We start from the raw sequence: 21,309 nt of genomic DNA, 5'->3' as shown, positions 1-21,309 counted from the left end.
AATATAAATTCTCACATTAAAGACCTATTTACCTCAAGTTCTATTCCTTAATACAATATGTTTGGTTTTCCTAAAGGCAAGAAAAAACCTGAAGAGACAAGCAGTCATCAGAACTAGTCTAGGATATAACACAGGTGTAAATTAGACAGGAAATTTAAAATAGCTATAAATAGCATGCAAGAACAGATAGAGATTCTTAGAGTTTATGTAACCTAAGAAAAGTAAATGCTAGAAATGAAAAAAGACAAATGACTTTGATGGTCTTATAAATATACTTGACATGCCTGAGGAAATAATAAGTGGACCTGAGCATAGAGCAATAGAAACTTTCCAAATTGAAATACCTAAAGAAAAAAGAGAATGAAAGAGTATCCTAGAACTATAGGAGAATATTAAAAGGTATAACACATCAGAATGAAAAATTAGAAGAAATATTTGAAATTAAAACAGCTGAGAACTTTGCAAAACAAATGACAAGCATCAAACCACAGAGCAAAGGAGCTAAAAGAATGTCAACATCATAAATACAAGCAAAACAATAAACATCCATATCTAGGCAAATCATACTGGCAATGTAGAAATCCAAAGAGAAATAAAATCCTGAAGGAAAAGGCCAGGGTGAGGGAAAACACAACCAACAAAGAAACAAGTTTAAGAATTACAGAGTAGTGTTTGCTTCAACAGCACATATACTAAAATTTGAATGATACAGAGATTAGCATGGCCCCTGCACAAGGATGATGTGCAAATTATTAAAATGTTTCATATCTTTTCATCAATAGATTAAAAAAGAAATCTCTGGCTTTGAAAATCAAAGGGATTTAAGTCCAGCTGATTTTTAAAGCTCCTGGAGTTAAAGAACCAGCACACAAAAAACTTGCTCTGAGAAAGTACAGAAGCAGCAGTCTGAAAAACGCTAGGAATCCATGTGAAGGAGATCTACTGATTAATTTTAGCACATGTGCCAGGGGTGCAAATATCTGCAGAATTTTTTTCTGGGAACAAAAGCAATGGTAGCTACCATTATTTGTGCCCTCCCCCATACTAAATAGCTAGAAGCTTGCAGGTTTCAATTCTAATTTTCTATCTTGCTAACACCCCATGTCATGCCCTCGCATTCCCCTTTGGTTCCACCCTACCCATTTTGGCAGACATCCCTCCAAGGGACTCCCATCCCAATATACTCTGTAGGTAGCCAAGGTTAGGACTGGAAACATTGCAAAGAGACTGCTGCAATTCCTGTAGCTGGGCCTCATAGCTGGCTGTTTACAGAACAAGCCCTGCCCTACAGTGTTCCTGGAGCTGTCATAGTGGCTCATTGAGGACAGCCAAGCTGAAGGCTAGCCCTGCCCACCAGTGAGCCCACAACAGCTATAATCAAGTCTTTCAACAGCCCAGGGAGCAAATCCTGCCCCCTCAGCTGGCAAAGTGGGTCATTGCAGCTTTCTGAGCTGAAGGGTAACCCACCCATGTGCTCACAGACATCATAGCTCAGCCATAAAAAAGACAGCATGTAGGCCACAGAGAGGATACCCCTGGAGCACCTGGTTCTGCTGACAAGGGGGGTTATGCTACAGGACTTCACAAGATCTCTTCTAGAGAAGACTACTTTACTGACTAAAGACCAGAACACATAGCTGACTTAATACATAGAAACAGACAAAATGAGGTGACAGAGGAATATAATCACAGAAAAAACGTTAAATAAAAAGGAGATAAGCATTATGCCCGATAAAGAGTTCAATGTAATGGTCAAAAAGATATTTAATGGACTGGACAGTGAATGCACTCAGTGAAAACTTAGAAACTATAACAAAGAGAGTTGAAGGAGACAATAAGTAAAAGGAAAAATAAAGACTAGAGGTATTCAACAGCAGATTAGAGGATGCAGAAGAATGGATCAATGATCAAAAAACAATACGTTGAAGGACCTCTGCAATATCAATTCTAACATTTGCATTATAGGAATCTCAGAGAAGAGGGAGAAAAGAGGGCAGAAATCTTATTTGAAGAAATAGCAGCTAAAAACCTTCCTAATCTGGGGGGAGAAATATACTCAGGCCCAGGCATTACAGATAACCTCAAACAAAATATACATAATGGTTAACTTTGCAGGCCAGAAGAGAGTTGCATCATATATAAAAAATGCTGAAAGGAAAAAAACAAAAAGCTACAACCAAGACTAATCTACCTGGCAAAGATTATCATTCACAATTGAAGAAGAGGTAGTTTCTCAGACAAAAGTTAAAGAAGTTCATCACCACTAAACCAGCTTTACAACAAATGTTAAAAAAAGGCCTCTTTAAGGGACAACTGGGTGGCTCAGTTGTTAAGCATCTGCCTTCAGCTCAGGTCATGATCCCAGGGTCCTGGGATTGGGCCCTGCATTGGGCTCCTTGCTTCTCCCTCTCATACTCCCCCTGCTTGTGTTCCCTCTCTCACTGTATCTCTCTGTCTAATAAATAAATAAAATTTTTGAATAAAAGGCCATAACTAGAAGAAAATTGTGAAAAGAAAAAATTCCACTGATAAAAGCAAACATATAGTTAAAGTAGTAGATTTAAAACTTATAGAGCCACTATGTAGGTTGACACAAAAGTAGTAAAATCAATTAAAACTATAAACAGTCAAGGGATATATAAAATAAAAAGATATAAAATATGAATGTGTTTGAACCTTAGTGACTATAACTTAAAATAGACTGCTATAGGCAGTCGTAAAATAGACTGCTATAGGGGGTTAAAAAATGAACCCCATGGTAACCACAAATTAAAAAATCTATAATAGATACATGAAAAACCAAGTAATTCAAGAATATAATGGATTATTACTCAGCCACTAAAAAATGAAATTGTTCTATTTGCAACAATATGGATGGAGCTAGAGAATATTATGCTAAGAAAAATAAGTCAGAGAAAGACAACTACCATATGATTTCACTCCTATGTGGGAATTTAAGAAATAAAGCAAATGAACAAAGGAGGGGAAAAAAGAGAGAGGAGGGCAATCCAAGGAACAGAGTGTTATTTATAGAGAACAAACCCATGGTTACCAGAGGGGAGGTGAGTGATGAGGATTAAGAGGAAGTGCACTTGTGATGAGAACTGGGTGTTGTATGTAAGTGATGAGTTACTAAATTCTACACCTGAAACTAGTTTTACACTGTATGCTAACTGGAATTGAAATAAAAACAAAACAAAAAAATAGCAAAATGGGAAAACGTACATAACTATCAATAATTATTTTAAATGTAAATGGACTAAATGTTCCAAATAAAAGACATACAGTGACTACACAAAAAAAAATAAGATGATCTGTATACTGATTCCAAGAACTCACTTCAGACCTAAAGCTAAAGTGAAGAATGGAAAAGACTGAACAGACTATCATTTTGTAAAGGGCATTATATAAAGACAAAGGGGCTAACCGAAAAGATGATATAAATATTGTAACTATGCACCCAATTTAGAAGCATCCAAATGCATAAGGCAAATATTAACAGACATAAAGGGAGAAATTGACAGTAATATAATAATGGTAGGGACATTAACACCACACTTAGATCAATGGATATATCATACAGATAGAATGACACATTAGACCACATAGCTTAACAGATATGTGCAGAACATTACATCCAAAATCAGAATACACATTATTTTAAGTGCATATGGAACATTATCCAGTATAGATCATATGTTAGGCCACACACAAGCCTGAACAAATTTAAAAAGATCAAAATCTTATCAAGCATCTTTTTTTACAATATTATGTAGCCAAAAATTATTTACAAGAAAAAAAAAACCTGGATATAAACACAAACGTGGAGGCTAAACAACATGATACTAAATAGCCAATAGGTCAATGAAGAAATCAGAAAGAAAGAAAAAATATTTGGGGACAAAAAGAAAATGGAAACACAATGGTCTAAAATCTTTGGCATGCATCAAAAGCAGTTCTAAGAGAAAAATTTATAGCGATATAGACATACCTTAGGAAAAGAGAGAAATCTCAAAAAATCTAACCTTACACCTAAAGGAACTATGAAAAAAAAGAACTAAGCCCAAAGTTAGTAGAAGGAAGAAATTAATAAATATCTGAATGGAAATATAGAATAAAAAACAATAAAATACATTTAAACCAAGAGCTGCTTCTATGAAAGGATAAAATTGATAAACCTTTGGCTAGACTAATTAATAAAAAAACACAAGGGGGCAACCATAAGAGATACTGAACTTTAGGAAACAAACTGAGGGTTGCTGAGCAGGAGGTGGGTGGGGGCAGGGATAATTGGGGGATGGACATCAAGGAGGGCACTTGATGTAATGAGCATTGGGTGTTATGTGCAACTGATGAATCACTAAATTCTACCTCTGAAATAAAAAAAGAGAGAGGTCAAATGAATAAAAATGAAAGAAGAGAAATAACACCACCATGGATAGACATGAGAATATAATGAAAATTTTAGGCCAATAAATATCTAGATACAATCTTTTAAACCTGAAATAGAAAAATCTGAACAGATCCATTAATAGGAAGGAAAATGAAACACTAATCATAAAACTTTCAATAACAAAAGTCCAGGACCAGGTGGGTTTATAGGTGAATTCTACCAAAAACTTAGAGTTAATAACTCTTCTTTTCAAGCTATTTAAAAAATTGAAGGGGAAAGAAAACTTCAAAACTCACTTCACAAAGCCAAAATTACCCTATCTACAATCAGACATTGACACTATAAAAACGAAAACTGCAGGCCAATATCCATGATAAACATAGAGGCAAAAATTCTAAATAAAATATTAGTAAGCCAGGCACCTGGGTGGCTCAGTCACAAAGCGTCTGCCTTTGGCTCAGGTCATGATCCCAGGGTCCTGGGATCAAGTCCCGCATCGGGCTCCCTGCTCAGCGGGAAGCCTGCTTCTCCCTCTCCCACTCCCCCTGCTTGTGTTCCCTCTCTTGCTGTCTCTCTCTCTGTTAAAAAATAAATAAAATCTTTAAAAAAATAAAATAAAATAAGTAAAATATTAGCAAGCCAACTTCAACAATATACTCAAAGGATTATTCCCCACAAACAAGTGGGGTTTACTCTGGGGATGCAAGAATGATTCAATTTTCACATACTAATCATTGTGATCAAATACATTAAAGAGGAAGGATAAAAACTATAGGATCATCTCAATGGATGCAGAAAAAGCATTGGACAAAAATACAATGTCCATTCATGATAAAAATTTTCAATAAAGTGGCTTAAGATGGAATATACCCCAACATAATAAAAGACACAGGGTAAAAGTCCACAGCTAACCTCTTACTCAATGGTGGAGCACCAAAAGCTTTTTCTCTAAGATCAGGAACAAGATAAGAATGTCCACTTTCGCCACTTTAACTCAAAATAGTAATTGGAGTCCTAGACACATAAATCAGACAAGGAAAATAAAGGCATCAAAACTGGTAAGGAAGAGGTAAAATTGTCACTATTTGCAGATGACACAATACTACATATAGAAAATCCTAGACACCACCACAAAACTATTAGAAGTTATAAATGAATTCAGTAAAGTTGCAAGATACAAAATTAATATACAAAAATCTGTTTCTATATACTAATAACAAAGTAGTACGAAAAGAAATTAAGCAAATAATCCAAATTACAATTGTACCGAAAAGAATGAAACCTAGGAATAAATTTAACCAAGGAGGTTAAAAACACATTCTGGAAACTAAAAGACATTGATGAAAAAAACCTGAAGATGACACAAATGGAAAGATATCTCACGCTCATAGATCAAAGTAATATTGTTAAAATGTTCCTATTATCCAAAGTGATCTGCAGATTCAATGCAATCCCCATAAAAAATATCAGTAGCATTTTTTACAGAACTAAAACACTATTCTTAAATTCCGTATAGAATCACGAAAACCCTGAATAGTCAAAGCAAAATTGAGAAAGAACAAAACTAGAGGTACCACAATCCTAGATTTCAAGATATACTACAAAGCTATATTTAAAAGAGTATGGTACTCACACAAAAGTAGACTGATTGAGCAACAGGACAGGACAGACAGATAAATAAAGACATGCTTATACAGTCAGCTAGTCTATAGCAAAGAAGGTCAGAATATCCAATGGGGAAAAGAGTCTCTTCAATAAATGGGATAGAGAAAACTGGATATCTGCATGCAAAAGATAAAAACTGGACCACTTTCTTACACCATGCTGAAGGGGGGGCAGAACTCAGAATGGATTCAGGACTTAAATGTGATACCTGAAAGTATAAAACCCCTAAAAGAAAACATAGGCAGTAATCTCTTGGACATTGGCCTTTCCAAATATTGATGGATATGTCTCCTCAGGGAAGGAAAACAAACAAAACAAAAATGAACTATTGGAACTACACTAAAAAGCTTTTGCACAGCAAAAGAAACCATTAAGAGAACAAAAGGCAACTTACTGAATGGGAGAAAATATTTGCAAATGATGTATTTGATAAGGTGTTAATAAATTTCAAATTATATGAAGAACTTCTATAATTCAACACCAAAGAAACAAATAATCTGGGATGCCTGGGTGGCTCAGTTGGTTAAGCCACTGCCTTCAGCTCAGGTCATGATCCTGGAGTCCTGGGATCGAGTCCCGCATCGGACTCCCTGTTTGGCAGGGAGTCTGCTTCTCCCTCTGACCTTCCCCTCCTCATGCTCTCTCTCTCAAATAAATAAATAAAATTAAAAAAAAAGAAACAAATAATCTGATTCAAAATGGACAGAGAATCTAGACAAATATTTTTCTAAAGATGACATATAAATGGTCAATAGACACATGGAAATATGCTCAACATCACAAATCATCCAGGAAAAGCAAATCAAAACCACAATGAGATATCACATTAAACCCATTAAAATGGCTAGTATCAAAGACAACAGGGCACCTCGGTTGCTCAGTTGGTTAAGTGTCGGCCCTTGGCCCAGATCATGATCCCAGGATCCTGGGATCGAGCCCTGCATCTGGCTCCCTGCTCAGTGGGGAGTCTGCTTCTCCCTCTCTACCTCTCCCCCCAGCTTGTGTTCTCTATCACCCCCCCTCAAATAAATAAAATCTTTAAAAAAAATCCTTTAAAAGAAGATAAAAAATATCAAGTGTTGACAAGGATGTTGAGAATAAGGAACTCATATTTTTTTTAATGTTCTAGATACTTAAAATTTTTATTTATGTTTTGTTTCAAGTATTTATTTAATTTCTAGTTAACATACAGTGTAATATTGGTTTCAGGAGTAGAATTTAGTGACCCATCATTTACATGGAACACCCAGTGCTCATCACAAGTGCCCTCCTTAATACCCATCACCCATTTAGCCCATCCCCCACCACCTCTTTCCATTAATGCTCAGTTTGTTCTCTGTAGTTAAGAGTCTGTTTTATGGTTTGCTTCTCTCCCTTTTTCCCCATTCCCCTATGCTCATCTGTTTTGTTTCTTAAATTCCACATATGAGTGTCATCTTCAATTTCTTTCATCAATGTTTTATAGTTTTCATAGTATAGATCTTTCACCTCTTTGGTTAGGTTCATTCCTAGGTATCTTATGGTTTTTGGGGCAATTGTAAATGGGATTGATTCCTTGATTTTTCTGCTGCTTCATAAATGGTGTATAGAAGTGCAACAGGCTTCTGTACATTGACTTTGTTTCCTGTGACTTTACTGAATTCATGGATCAGTTCTAATGATTTTTTGGTGGAGTCTTTCAGGTATATACAAAAGAGATACAAAAATAGTTGATATGAATTCAACTATAACAATAATCATTTTAAATGCTAAGTCCTTAAACATACCAATTTAAAGACAGATTGTCCACTAATATTTTCTGAGGATTTTTTGCATCTATGTTCATCAGGGAAATACCATATGTGTCCAATAATTCCACTACTGGGTATTTACACAAAGAAAATGAAAACACTAATTCAAAAAGGTATATCCAGGAACTTTGGGAAAGATGGCAGAGTAGGAGGATCCTTAACTCACCTCATCCCACAGATACACCTAGATAACACCCACATCAGTATAAATAACCCAGAACATGACCCAAAAACTGTAGAACAGATTCTTAGAGAAGAGGCCACATCAAAAAACAGTAGGAAGGACAGGGATACAGTTTGGAACTAAACTGACCCAAGAGGCTGTCTAAGGGAGGGAGAGACACTGCAGTCATACGGAAAGGAGAGGAGCAGACCACACCCCAGCCAGAGGGGACCTGCTTTGAGAAGATGAATCCCCATAACATCTGGCTTTGAAAACCAGAGAGGCTTAACTTTGCAAGTTCTTAAATCAGTGGGACTTAACATCAGAAACTTAAAAAACAAAACAAAACAAAACAAAACAAAACAAAAAAACACAGGGCAATAGGAAACTGAGTGCCGGCCCTTAAAAATATAGCATAACAAAAGCCCCCTGGGATAAGGCATAGAACCTGCAGTTTGAGAAAGGCCTGGGATATATGGGAGGCAGATTTACTTACTAATCTCAGAGCATGTGGTAGAAGGGCAGGAATCCTTAGGAGACTTCTTCAAGAATAAGAGAACTGGTGTGTGTCACTTCCTTCCCCTGCCTCCAAGGGACACCTGCTGAAACAGTGCAAACACTCCACTTTGCTTGCTAACCATGTGCCCTGCCTCTAGGATTTTCTACAGACCTGCTCCCTCCAAAGTTCTCCAAAGCAGCTATAGGTCCCTTCCCACATCAGACCAGAGGACACCTTGCTAACATGGGGCACCCTCCCATCTCATACTCCTGTGAACATGGTCCATCCAAACCTTCTTCTGCAGAAGTCCATTGAAAGTAGCTCCATAAGTCTAGCGTTGTGCAAGCAGCTCCACAGGGGCCAGCACCACTCCAAAGAGACTCCTCCTTTTGGAGGAGAGGAAGATAACCAGAGACACCAATTCATTTGCACCACCAGCTAGATGTTAGGGGAAGACAACTAGTCTGACTGCAGCCTCTGCCAACCAATGAAAGCTTCTCATGGGACAACACAGGGAGAGCACTCCGTAGCACAGTGGGACCACAGCTCTGGCAAATACCCAGTCTGCCCCAACTCAAGCCCAAGGTAGCCCCAGAATGGCCTATAAACCAAACAGGGACAAAACCCTGCCCAACAGGCAAAGAGAGACATTGCAGATGACTGGACTGAAGGCACATGCAGCTAAGTCACAACAGCAGGACACACACAATGAAAATTGGTGATGGCTAAAGCTCCAGGTACTGGTGAGTGGCAAACATTGCATTGTAGGGCACAAGAGGACCTCTTCTTCATAAGGCCACTACTTTTAAGAGCAGGAGATGTAGCTAAATTTCCCAACAGAAAGAAACAGAGTTAGACAAAATGAGGAGACAGAGAAATATGTCTCAAATGAAAGAACAGGGCAAAATCACAGTGAGAGCTAAATAAAAGATGAGTAATATGTCTGATAAAAAGAATTTAAAGTAATGGTCATAAAGATATTAACTGAACTTGAGAAGAGTGGACGATTCAGTGAGATCCTCAATGAAGAGATGGAAAACATAAAAAATCAGAGATGAAATTCAACTGAAATTAAAAATACTAAAAAAGGAAATAATTAGACTAAAAGAAGTAGAATAGATCAGTGACCTGGAAGAGTAATGGAAAGTAATCAAGCTGAGCAGAAAAAAGAAAAATGAATAAAAAATGAGAATAAGTTAAGGGACCTCAGCAACATGACCAAGCATAATAATATTTGCATTACAGGAATCCCAAAAGGAAAAGAGAGAGAAAAGGGGTAGAAAATTTATTTGAAAAAATAATAGCTGAACACTTCCCAAATCTGGGGAAGGAAACAGAAATCCACATATGGGAAGCACAGAGAAACCCCAACAAAATCATCCCACAGGTGTCCACACAAAGATATATAGCAATTAAAATGGCAAAATGTAATGACAAAGAGAATTTTTAAAGCAGCAAGAGAAAAAGGAGTCACATAAAAGGGAAACCCCATAAGGCTACCAGCTGATTTTTCAGCAGAAACTTTGCAGACCGCATGAAAGTAGCATGATATATACGAAGCACTGAAAGGAAAACAAAAACAAAACAAAACACAACAAACAAAAAAACCCTGCAGCCAGGAATACTCTATCCAGCAAGACTATTATGCAAAATAGGAGAGATAAAGAGTTTCCCCAAACAGAAGTTAAAGGAATTCATCACCACTGAATCAGTCCTGCAAGAAATGTTAAAGGGAATTCTTTGAGTAGAAAGGAAGGGCCATAAGTAGGAGTAAGAAAAGTAGGAAAAAAAAATCAATAAAATTAAATATAACTATAAAAACTAGTCAAAGGATTCACCAGAAAAAGGAATGTAATGTAGGAGATAATATATTTAAAAGGTATGAGGGAGAGGAGTAAAAATTTAGTGCTTTTAGAGAGGGTTCAAACTTAACTGACCATCAACTTACTATAGACTGCTATATACATAAGATACTATATATAAACCTGATAGTAACCACAAATCAAAAACCAGGAACAGATATACAAAAATAAATAGGTAGATGATAGATAGAAAGGAATCCAAGTAAATCACTAAAGAAAACCATTAAACAATGAGAGAAGAGAGCAAGAGAAGAAAGGAACAGAGAAGAACTACAAAAGCAACCATAAAACAGGTAACAAAATGGCAATTCATACCCATTAATAACTACTTGAATGTAAATGAACTGAACAGTAGAGTCACAAGACACAGGGTGATGAAATGGATAAAAAAATAAAGCAAGACTCAACTACATGCTGCATATAAGAGACTCATTTCAGATCCAAATGCAATGTAGACTGAAACTGAAGGGATGGGAAAACATTTATCGTGCAAATAAAAGTGAACAAAAAGGCAGGGTAGCAAAACTTATACTGGACAAAATAGACGTAAAAACAAAGACAGTAACAAAATACAAAGAAGGACACTAGATAATCATAAAGAACAATCCAACAAAAAAGTATTTACAGGTGTAAATATTTATGCACCTACATGAGAATACCCAAATATATAAAGCAGCTAATAACAAACATAAAGTAAGTTATCAATAGTAATAAAATAATAGTAGGGGACTTTAACACCCACTTACAATCATCTTAGCAGAAAATTAGCAAGGAAACTGTCACTTTGAATGACACATTGGGCTAGTTATATCTCTTATATACTGAGGACATTCCATCCTAAAACAGAATAATACACATTCTTCTCAAGTATACATGGAACATCCTCCAGAAGAGATCACATGTTATTCCATGAAACAATCTCAACAAATGCAAAAAGATTAAAGTCACCATGCAACTTTTCCAAACATAACACTATGACACTAGAAATCAACTGGAAGAAAACAATCTGGAAAGTGTACAAATGCATGGAGGTTAAATAACATGCTACTAAACAGTGAATGGGTGAACCAAGAAATCGCATGAAATCAAAAATTTCATGGAGACAAATGAAAATGAAAACACAATGGTCCAAAATCTATGGGATTAAGCAAAAGCTCTTAGAAGAGGGAATATTATAACAATACAGGCCTACCACAAGAAGCAAGACAAATATCAAACAACCTAAACTTATACCTAAAAGAGCGAGGGGGAAAAAATGAAAACCAGTATAAGGAAGGAAATAATAAAGATTAGAGCAGAAATAAATGAAATAGAAACTAAAAAATCAATAGAACAGATCAATGAAACCAGGAGCTGGTTTTTTGAAAAGATCAACAAAATTGATAAACTTTTAGCAAGAATATTCACACACAAAACAAGGGGACACAAACAAAATCAAAAATAAGAGAGAAGAAACAACAAATGACATCACAGAAATACAAAGGATTACAATAGAATATTATGAAAAATTATATGCAAACAAACTGAACAACCTAGAAGAAATGGATAAATTCCTAGAAACATACAACCTCCCAAAACTCAACCAGGAAGAAATGTAATATTTGAATAGATTGATTACCAGCAATGAAATTGAATAAATAATTTAAAAATTTCCAACAAAAAAAATGTCCACAACCAGATGGCTTCACAAGTCAATTCTACCAAACATTTCTCAAACTTTTCCAAAAATTAAAACAGGAAAGAAAGCTTCCAAGTTCATTCTATGAGGCCAGCCTTACTCTGAGACCAAAATCAGATGAAAATACTACAAAAAAAGAGAAAAGGCCAATATGTCTTATGAATACAGATACAAAACTCTTCCACAAAATATTAGCAAACCAAATCCAACAATTCATTAAAAATACCATTCACCATGATCAAGTGGTATTTATTCCTGGGATGCAAGTGTGATTTAATATTCACAAATTAATCAACATGATACATCACATGAACAAGAGAAGGGAGAAAAAAATAGCATATGATCATTTCAATACATGCAGAAAAAGCATTTAAGTATAACATCCATTGATGATAAGAACCTTCTTCAAAAAAAAAAAAAAGCACCTTCAACAAAATAGGTTTAGAAGGAACATACCTCAACATAATGAAGGCCATATATGAATAACCAACAGCTAACATCATCCTCAATGATGAAAACTGAGAGCATTTCCCATAAGATCAGGAACAAGACACTCTCACCGTTTTATTCGGCACAGTACTGGAAGTCCTAGCCACAACAATCAGACAAGAAAAAGAAATAAAAGGCATCCACATCAGTAAGGAAGAAGTAAAACTATTTTCAGTGACATGAGAATATATATAGAAAACACTAAAGACTCCACCAAAAAACTACTAGGACTGATTAATTAATTAAGGTCTCAGGATACAAAATAAGTATCCACAGAAATGCTGCATTTCTATACACTAATAATGAAGTAGCAGAAAATGAAATTAAAACAATTCCATATAAAATTTCACCAAAAAGAATAAAATACCTAGGAATTAACTTAACCAAGGAGGTGAAAGACTTATAGTCTGAAAATTATAAAACATTAGTGAAAGATATTGAGGATGACACAAATGTTCATGGGTTGAGAGAACAAATATTGTTAAAATGTCCATACTGCCCAAAGCAATGTACAGATTTAATGTAATCGCTATCAAAGTACCAACATTTCTCACAGGACAAATATAAATAACCCTAAAATTTGTATGGAACCACAAAAGAACCCAAATAGCCAAAGCAATCTTGATAAAGAACAAAACTGGAAGTATATAATCCCAGATTTCATGATATACTACAAAGCTCTAGTAGTCAAAACAGTATGGTACTGGCGCGCGCACACGCACACACACACACACACACACACACACACACACACACACAAAAGACCTATAGATCAATGAAACAGAATAAAGAGCCCAGATATAAACCCATGTTTATTTGGTCAATTACTCTTTAACAAAGGAGTCAAGAATATGCAATGGGAAAAAGATAATCTTTTCAACAAATGGTTTTGGGAAACTGGATAGCTGAATGCAAAAGAATGACATTGGACCACTGTCTTACACAATACGCAAAATAAGCTCAAAATGGATTAAGGACCTAAATATGAGTCCGGAAACCATAAAAATCCTAGAAGAGCGCACAGGCAGTAATTTCTCTGATGGAGACCGTAGCACCATTTTTCTAGATAGGTCTCCTGAGGCAAGGGAAACAAAAGCAAAACTAAACTATTGGAACTATACCAAAATGAAAAGCTTTACACAACAAAGGAAACAATTAACAAAAGTAAAAGGCAACCTATGGAATGGGAGAAGATATTTGCAAATGAGATATTCAATAAAAGGTTAGTTTCCAAAATATATAAAGAACTTATAAAACTCAACATCAAAAAAAAAGTATTCTGATTAAAAGAAGTCTGACAGAAGATATGAACAGACATTTCTCCAAGGAAGACACACAGATGGCCAACAGACACATGAAAAGATGCTCAACATCACTAATCATCAGGAAAATGCAAATCAAAACCACAATGAGTTCTTACACCACACCTATGAATGGCTAAAATCAAAACACAAGAAACAACAAGTGTTGGTGAGGATGTGGAGAAAAAGGATCCCATGTACACTCCTGATGGAAATGCAAACTGGTACAGCCACTGTGGAAAACAGTATGGAGATTCCTGAAAAAAAATAAGTAAAAATAGAACTACCATACGATTCAGTAATTATACTACTGGGTATTTATTCAAAATGTACAAAAATGCAAATTTGAAAAGGTATATGCACCCCTATGTTTACTGCAGCATTTATAATAACCAAATTATGGAAGCAGTCCAAGTGTCCATCAATAGATGAATGAATAAGTGTGCGTTTTATATATATATATATATATACAATGGAATATTATTCAGCCATATAAAAGTAATAATTCTTGTCATTTGCAACAGGAAATAAAACCTTTTATGAATAAATAATAGGATTACCTATTTAGAAAACCCTCAAAAATCTACAAAAATACTTTTTGTAGTTAATGAACTCCAGCATAATCACAGCATAAAAGGTTAATATATAAACATGATATATAAAATATGTGAAAGATTCTGGGCAACATTTGTCTTTTGAAAATTGCAAATTAAAACTATAATGAAATACACTGCACATCAATTCTAACTAAAATTTTAGAAATTGCTATTATCAATATAGTGAGGAAATGGAGCAAAAAGAACTCTGTTATTCATTACTGGTGGAATGCAAAGGTGTCCTCACCTGCCATGAAAGACAATTTGAGGATTTCTTATAAACTTAAACATGGTCTTACCATTCAATTGTACTCTAAGGTTTTTACCCAACTAGAGATTTGACACAGATTTTAAACAGATTTGAATAGCTGAAGTTCATAGACTTTTTTAGGGCAACGAAATTATTATATATGATACTGTAATGGTAGATACATGACAATTTTCTTTAAAAAAGTCAATAGAAATTAAAAAAAAAATAGTTGGCCAGGAGATCTGAGGTAGAATTCAGACTGTAACAAAAGATTTTACCTGTATTACAAGTTTATGAAATGTTTTCATGGATGAAGTTAGGGGAAAACGTGCTGACCTATGTGACTTTGGAAGACAGTATAGAGTGTAAGACTAAAGGCAAGAGGAATTTTACATAAGCACTGTCTAAACTTTGTAAAGTTTTTGCCCACAAGGTACAAATTAACATTTCCAAAACCATTATACAGATATATATAGAAATAGAATGATGGAGCAAATGGATGGTGAATGGTGGGAGCCAGGTTAATCACTACCGGAGTGGAAGGCTACAGACAGTCAAGGGAATATGCTAAAATAATTCATGTCATAGGGTGTTAGAGTTGGACTAATCAATATAAACTCATATTTAGCTTAATATACAGATGGATACACATGTATATTAATAAATATGTGTATATTCATAGTTAGTATACACACATGTATTCCCTTGTTCTGTCAGCCAAGAGACACTAGAGGCAAAGACATCTCAGTAGCAAGGAGAACACTTTGTGACCAATCTTAGTTTCAAATACCTTTCTCCAATAAAACCAACAGAGCTCCTTAGAGAAATGGTTGATATTAGGACTTGGACAGAGAATACATAGAATGAGCTTGGATCATCTTAGCATCTTGTAGTGTCAGGATTTAAGGGTATTAAAAATAAGAATACAAACCCAACAACAATAGAAGTATGTTGAAGGACACAAATGCCAACCGAAAGAGCTCCTAATTTCCCAAATGAGGAAGGTTCGAGGAACAAATATTATTGGATTATAACCCAAAGTATAAAGTAAATATCTATAGTCCATTCAGTTATGGATTATTAAAAATGTGAGTGAAGAGGAATAGACAATCCTCCCAAAGAGAACTGCAAATAGTTTATACAGGATGCCACCCCTCCAATGAGGTGGAACATAATTCCTCCTCCTTTCAATTTGAGTTATACAGAGTAACCTCTTTCCAAATAGTATAGCACTCCAAGAGAGTAGGGAAAATTATAGTGGAGAAACCTGACAAGCCCTACCTTAGCTAGGAGATCAAGGTTAGCATTAATAGTGATATCATGTTGATAGCATGTAACCTTGATGTGATGTGATGAGAATGGAACTTTCTCTCTGTTGCCTTTCTCTCAAAAATACACAATTCCTGTGCAACTCCAAGAAAAATATCGGACTAACTAAAGTTGATGAACATTTTATAACATACCTAATCAGTACTCCTCAAAACTGTCAGTCATCCAAAACAAATTCTGAGAAACTTTCACCGTCTACAGGAGTATGAGGAGACGTGACAACTAAATGTAATACACATACTAGATGGGATCCTGGAATGGAAAAATGAAATTCAAATAAAGAATAGACAGTTAATAACAATTTATTGGTATTTGTTTATTAATTGTAAAAAATATACCATACTAATTGAAAAATGTTAATAGGGGAAACAGTGTAGGATATATGGCAATACTGTTCTATTCTCATACTTTTTCTATAAACCTAAAATTATTCTAAAGCCAGACTATGTTTTCCTACCTTAATCATTTATATATATATAAATAACATATATACATACATATATAAGATATAGATATATATAATCTCAATCAGTTACAAGACACAGAAAGATAACATACAGGCATATTTCATTTTATTGTGCTTCACTTTAGTGACTTCACAGATTTTTTTTTTTAGCCAATTGAAGGTTTGTGACAACTCTCCTTAAGCAAGTCTATCAGCACCATTTTCCCAACAGCGTTTGTTCACATTGTGTCTTGTCACATTTTGGTAATTCTCACAATTTTTCAAACTTTTTCATTATTAATATATTTGTTCTGGTGATCTGTGGTCAATGATCTTTGATGTTACTATTATAGCTGTTCTTAGGTGCCACAAACCACACCCATAAAAGATGGTGAACTTAACTGATAAAAGTTGCATGTGTTCTGGCTGCTCCACCAACCAGCCATGTCTCTCACCCTCCCCTCAGGCCTCCCTGTTCCTGAGACACAACAATATTAAAATTAGGCCAGTTAGTAACCTTACAATGGCCTCTAAATGTTCCAGGGAAAGGAAGAATCACACATTTCTCACTTTAAATAAAAAGCAAGAAATGATTAAGCTTAGTGGGAAAGTATGATGAAAGGTGAGACAGGCCAAAAGTGAGGTATCTTGCTCCAGTTAGCCAGGTTGTGAAGGCGAAGGAAAAGTAATTGAAGGAAATTAAGAGTGCTAGTCCAACGAACACACAAATGATATGTGAAGCAGTCTAATTGCTGATATGGACAAAGTTTCAGTGGTTTTGGTTTGGATAGAAGGACCAGACACAAGATTCCCTTGAGCCAAAGCGTAATCCAGAGCAAGGCCCTAACTTCAATTCTCTGAAGGCTGAGAGAGGTGAGGAAGCTGTGGAAGAAAAGTCTGAAGCCAGCAGAGGTTGCTTCAAGAGATTTAAGGACAGACGCTGTCTCGAGAACATAAATGGGAAGGGTGAGGCAGCAAGTGCTGACGTAGAAGCTGAAGCAAGTTATCCAGAAGCTTTAGCAAGATAATTAATGAAGGTGACTACAAAAAACAACGAATTTTCATTGTAGACAAAACAGCCTCATGGTGGAAGAATATGTCATCCTGGACTTCCACAGATAGAGAGAAGTCAATGCATGGTTTCAAAGGATAATCTGACTCTCTTGTTAGAGGCTAATGCAGCTGGTGACATTAAGTTGAAGCCAATGCTCATTTGCCATTCTGAAAATCCTTAAGAATTATCCTTAAACTTACTCTGCCTGTACCCTATAAATAGAGTTCAACAAAGCCTGAATGACAGCACATCTGTTTAAACATCACTTAATGAATATTTTAAACCCACTTTTGAGACCTAATGCTTAGGGGGAAAAAAAAATTCCTTTCAAAATATCACCACTCATTAACAATGCCTCTGTTCACCCAACAGCTCTGATGGAGGTATACAATGAGATTAATGTTTTTTGTTTGTTTGTTTTTCAGGCCTGTTAACACAGCATACATTCTCTAGCCCATGGATCAAGGAATTATTTTGAATTCCAAGTCTTAATATTTCAGAAATATATTTTGTAAGACTATAGCTGCCATAGATAGTGACTCCTCTGATGAATCTGTGCAAAGTAAATTGAAAATCTTCTGGAAAGCATTCACCATTCTAGATGCCATTAAAAATATTCATGATTCATGGGATGAAGTTAAAGTATTAACATTTACAAAAGGTTGGAAGAAATTGATTCCAACCTTCATGGATGACTGTGAGGCGTTCAAGAATTCAGTGGAGGAAGTAATTGCAAATGTGGTGGAGATAGTAAAAGAACAAGAATTAGAAGTGGAGCCTGAAGATAGCACTGATTTGCTGCAATCTCATGATAAGACTTCAAAAGGATGAGGAAGTGCTTCTTTTGGATGAGCAAAGAAAGTGGTTTCTTAAGATGGCATGTTCTCCTGGTGAACATGCTGAAATGTCAAACAAACAACAAACAGTATTATATCCTGTTTCCATAATGTTTTATTCTTGCCTATTTATAAACTATTTCATAATGCAGGAAGAGTAGATGTGTTATCGGTTATTCTTTTTTAAGGTTGTTTATACTTTCAAAGCATATATACCATATAGTAAGTAAACTTAAAAATTTATCACAATTTCCTTGCATTGTGCATTCGTGTAAATATAGAACTAGGTGGGTCTGTATAAAGATCATGTGTCTGCAGTTATTTTCCATATGTCTCAAATCCCTGAGTCTCAGGTTTCTACTCTGTAGTATAAGGGGAATATTATGTCATGAATTCTTGGGAGAATAAAGGAAATAACATATATTAAAGCACCAAGTACATTATACATGTAATACATGTAATGTGCCTACTGTTTCATAGATGTTCAATAAATGATAAGGATTATATCATCCTTAAAAATCTACATCATTTACATAATTACAAGCAGTAATTGTGATTCATTTTAGAATCTGCCACAGAAGTGGGCAGTATAGTGTTTTTATTTTAAATTTTCAAATGTTATGGAATTGTAATTATATAACCTAATAATCTGTGTTCTCTAATTCAGTCCTGAGGATTATCCGGTATCTACAATTTTACTCAAATGAAAATCTACCTTAGTATTCATTGCCACTCACAATTTTGAGGATTATACTTTTGTATAACAAACAGAAGTATTTATACTTCGAAAATTATCATTTTGATACTTCCCAAATAAAAGTGAACTTTGAAAACTATATTTCTTCACAATGCATTCCATTCACAAGAAATCTCTAATAATGGATAAGCAAGAGAGGAATAATTGCATTATTAAAATAGCATGCAATTTAAATATTATAAATCTCTAGATAGAAGATTATTGAATTACATAACTCTTGCTTAATCAGAAAAAGGTAACTTTATCAGGCTGGCATTTTCTGCAATCATTTTCCTGCATAATTTTTAAAATGAGTAATCATTTGTTTGTGCCATTATCTGATGAATACTGATATTTATATTCCTGTTATTTTGTAGTATTTAGTACATAATTGTAAATAACACAGAGCTTTCTTGGGAAAATGTTAGTTCATTTTACTTATGTTTGAATCAGCATTTCACATATTTAAGAGATTAATCAAATAAAAATATAATTAAATGCATCTCTCTGCCTTGCTATTTTATTGACTATAGTCATTTTAGTTATTACTCTCTATTCTCAGTTCTCCATATGTCGCTTGTAATATTAGCTGTTTAATAAATCCTGGTTATCAGATTTTTTTTTCATATTTTTCCTTGTATTCTCCATAGTAATTTCAAATTGATAATTTGAAAGAAAAATATGTAGGAAGGCTAATAATTAGCTTACTCTCGCATGGCATATATTGTTAATCTGAGAAAATATTCTGAATGACACAATTAGTATTTCAAAAGTCATATGTGCTCTAGTTTGTTTAGTTTTTACAATTCTACAAATATCGGTGCTGTATAATAGCACAATGCTGATTTACAATTCTCTGGGATAGGAAATGTTCATGCCACATACAATGTTTATTAATATCTACATGATAAGTTTATAGGCTTCTCAGACAACCAGAATATATTATCTAACTGGACTTTTGTAGAATCTTCTCCTTCTCTCTTTTCTAATTGTTATATCAACATATCATGACTGTAAAATTAGTAGAGATTAAAGATTCAAAAAGTTAATATTATCAATAGCAGTAATTAACTTTTTCTTAAATAGCAGTGTGAATTAGCTATTTTATAATAATAATCTTAAAAATTATAAATGGCAGACATCAGCTGATCAGAATATATTTTTTTTAAAAATCTCCTGGGGTGCCTGGGTGGCTCAGTTGGTTAAGTATATGACTTCAGTGCAGGTCATGATCTCAGGGTTGTGAGATCAAGTCCCACATGGGGCTCCATGCTCAGCACGGAGTCTGCTTGAGATTCTGTCTCTCCCTCTCCCCCTGTGCCTCCCCTCTCCTTTCTAAAATAAATAAATAAATCTTTAAAAAAAAATCTCCTGTGATGAAATTGCTGTGCAAAATGGAATGATGAAATTAGGTATGTGTTTCACTATCTACCTCCCAAATAAAAAGCACAGAATCCTATTGCTCAGTACTATTTTTCTATAGTCTAAAATACTGAAGGAATTTCTGTTTAAGGCAGTGCTGATATTTTCAGTTTGAAAGAGCAAGAGATGATTAAATAAAAAAATTCTCATCAGCCCCACATGAGGTTCAAAGTTTTCTAGATTCTAAAAGAAGCCTGATTTCATGACATGGATATTAGTAGAATCCAACAGGACTCTTACTCTACCTTCTTTATACCTATAATCATAGTCAAGATATGGTCTGTGTTTTTTAAAGACTATGTGGCTTTATATTTATTAACTGTTTATTCTACATTTGTCATTCTCCAGCTTTATATCATAAAGAGATCTAATATATATGTAAAATAACAAAATAAAATATATTAAAATGACATTTGATTGGAAAAAAATAATATAATAATTGGTCCAATCCCCACTTAGAGCCTGTGCCACCACCCACATGACTCATAATGGTCTTATGAATTCAGCCATTTTCTGCTTCTTAGAGCTTCCCCAACAGCTCCACCATGTGAGCCCATTGAGCATATACCTGCTTTATACCACATGACTGCCTGAAACCTAGACTTAAATTTTCCCAATAGAGCAGTTTGAATAAATAAGAATTATTCTTTTCTAACAATATATGGACTGAGAAATTTAAAAATATTTTCCCTAAAATACGAAGTTCTGCATGAGAGAGAGCAAAATATTATTTGCATAATTAAGTGCCCAAAAGAGAAAAAAAAAAAAAAACAGTCCTAGATGCTCAACATGAAAATGATA

General features: G+C 34.8%; 1 non-coding gene across 1 annotated transcript; it reads left to right on the top strand.

Moving 5' to 3' along the window:
• The first annotated feature begins 668 nt into the window (after window positions 1–668).
• Window positions 669–772, top strand: LOC112808266 (U6 spliceosomal RNA). The gene has a single exon (XR_003204317.1). It is a non-coding gene; the product is annotated as a U6 spliceosomal RNA (small nuclear RNA).
• Window positions 773–21,309: the final 20,537 nt, after the last annotated feature.

The sequence above is a fragment of the Callorhinus ursinus genome, unplaced genomic scaffold (assembly GCF_003265705.2).
Source record: "Callorhinus ursinus isolate GAN/ISIS: 27379988/994484 unplaced genomic scaffold, GSC_fseal_2.0 scaffold2, whole genome shotgun sequence".
Lineage (NCBI taxonomy): Eukaryota > Metazoa > Chordata > Mammalia > Carnivora > Otariidae > Callorhinus > Callorhinus ursinus.
This window is presented reverse-complemented; position numbering and strand designations above follow the sequence as displayed.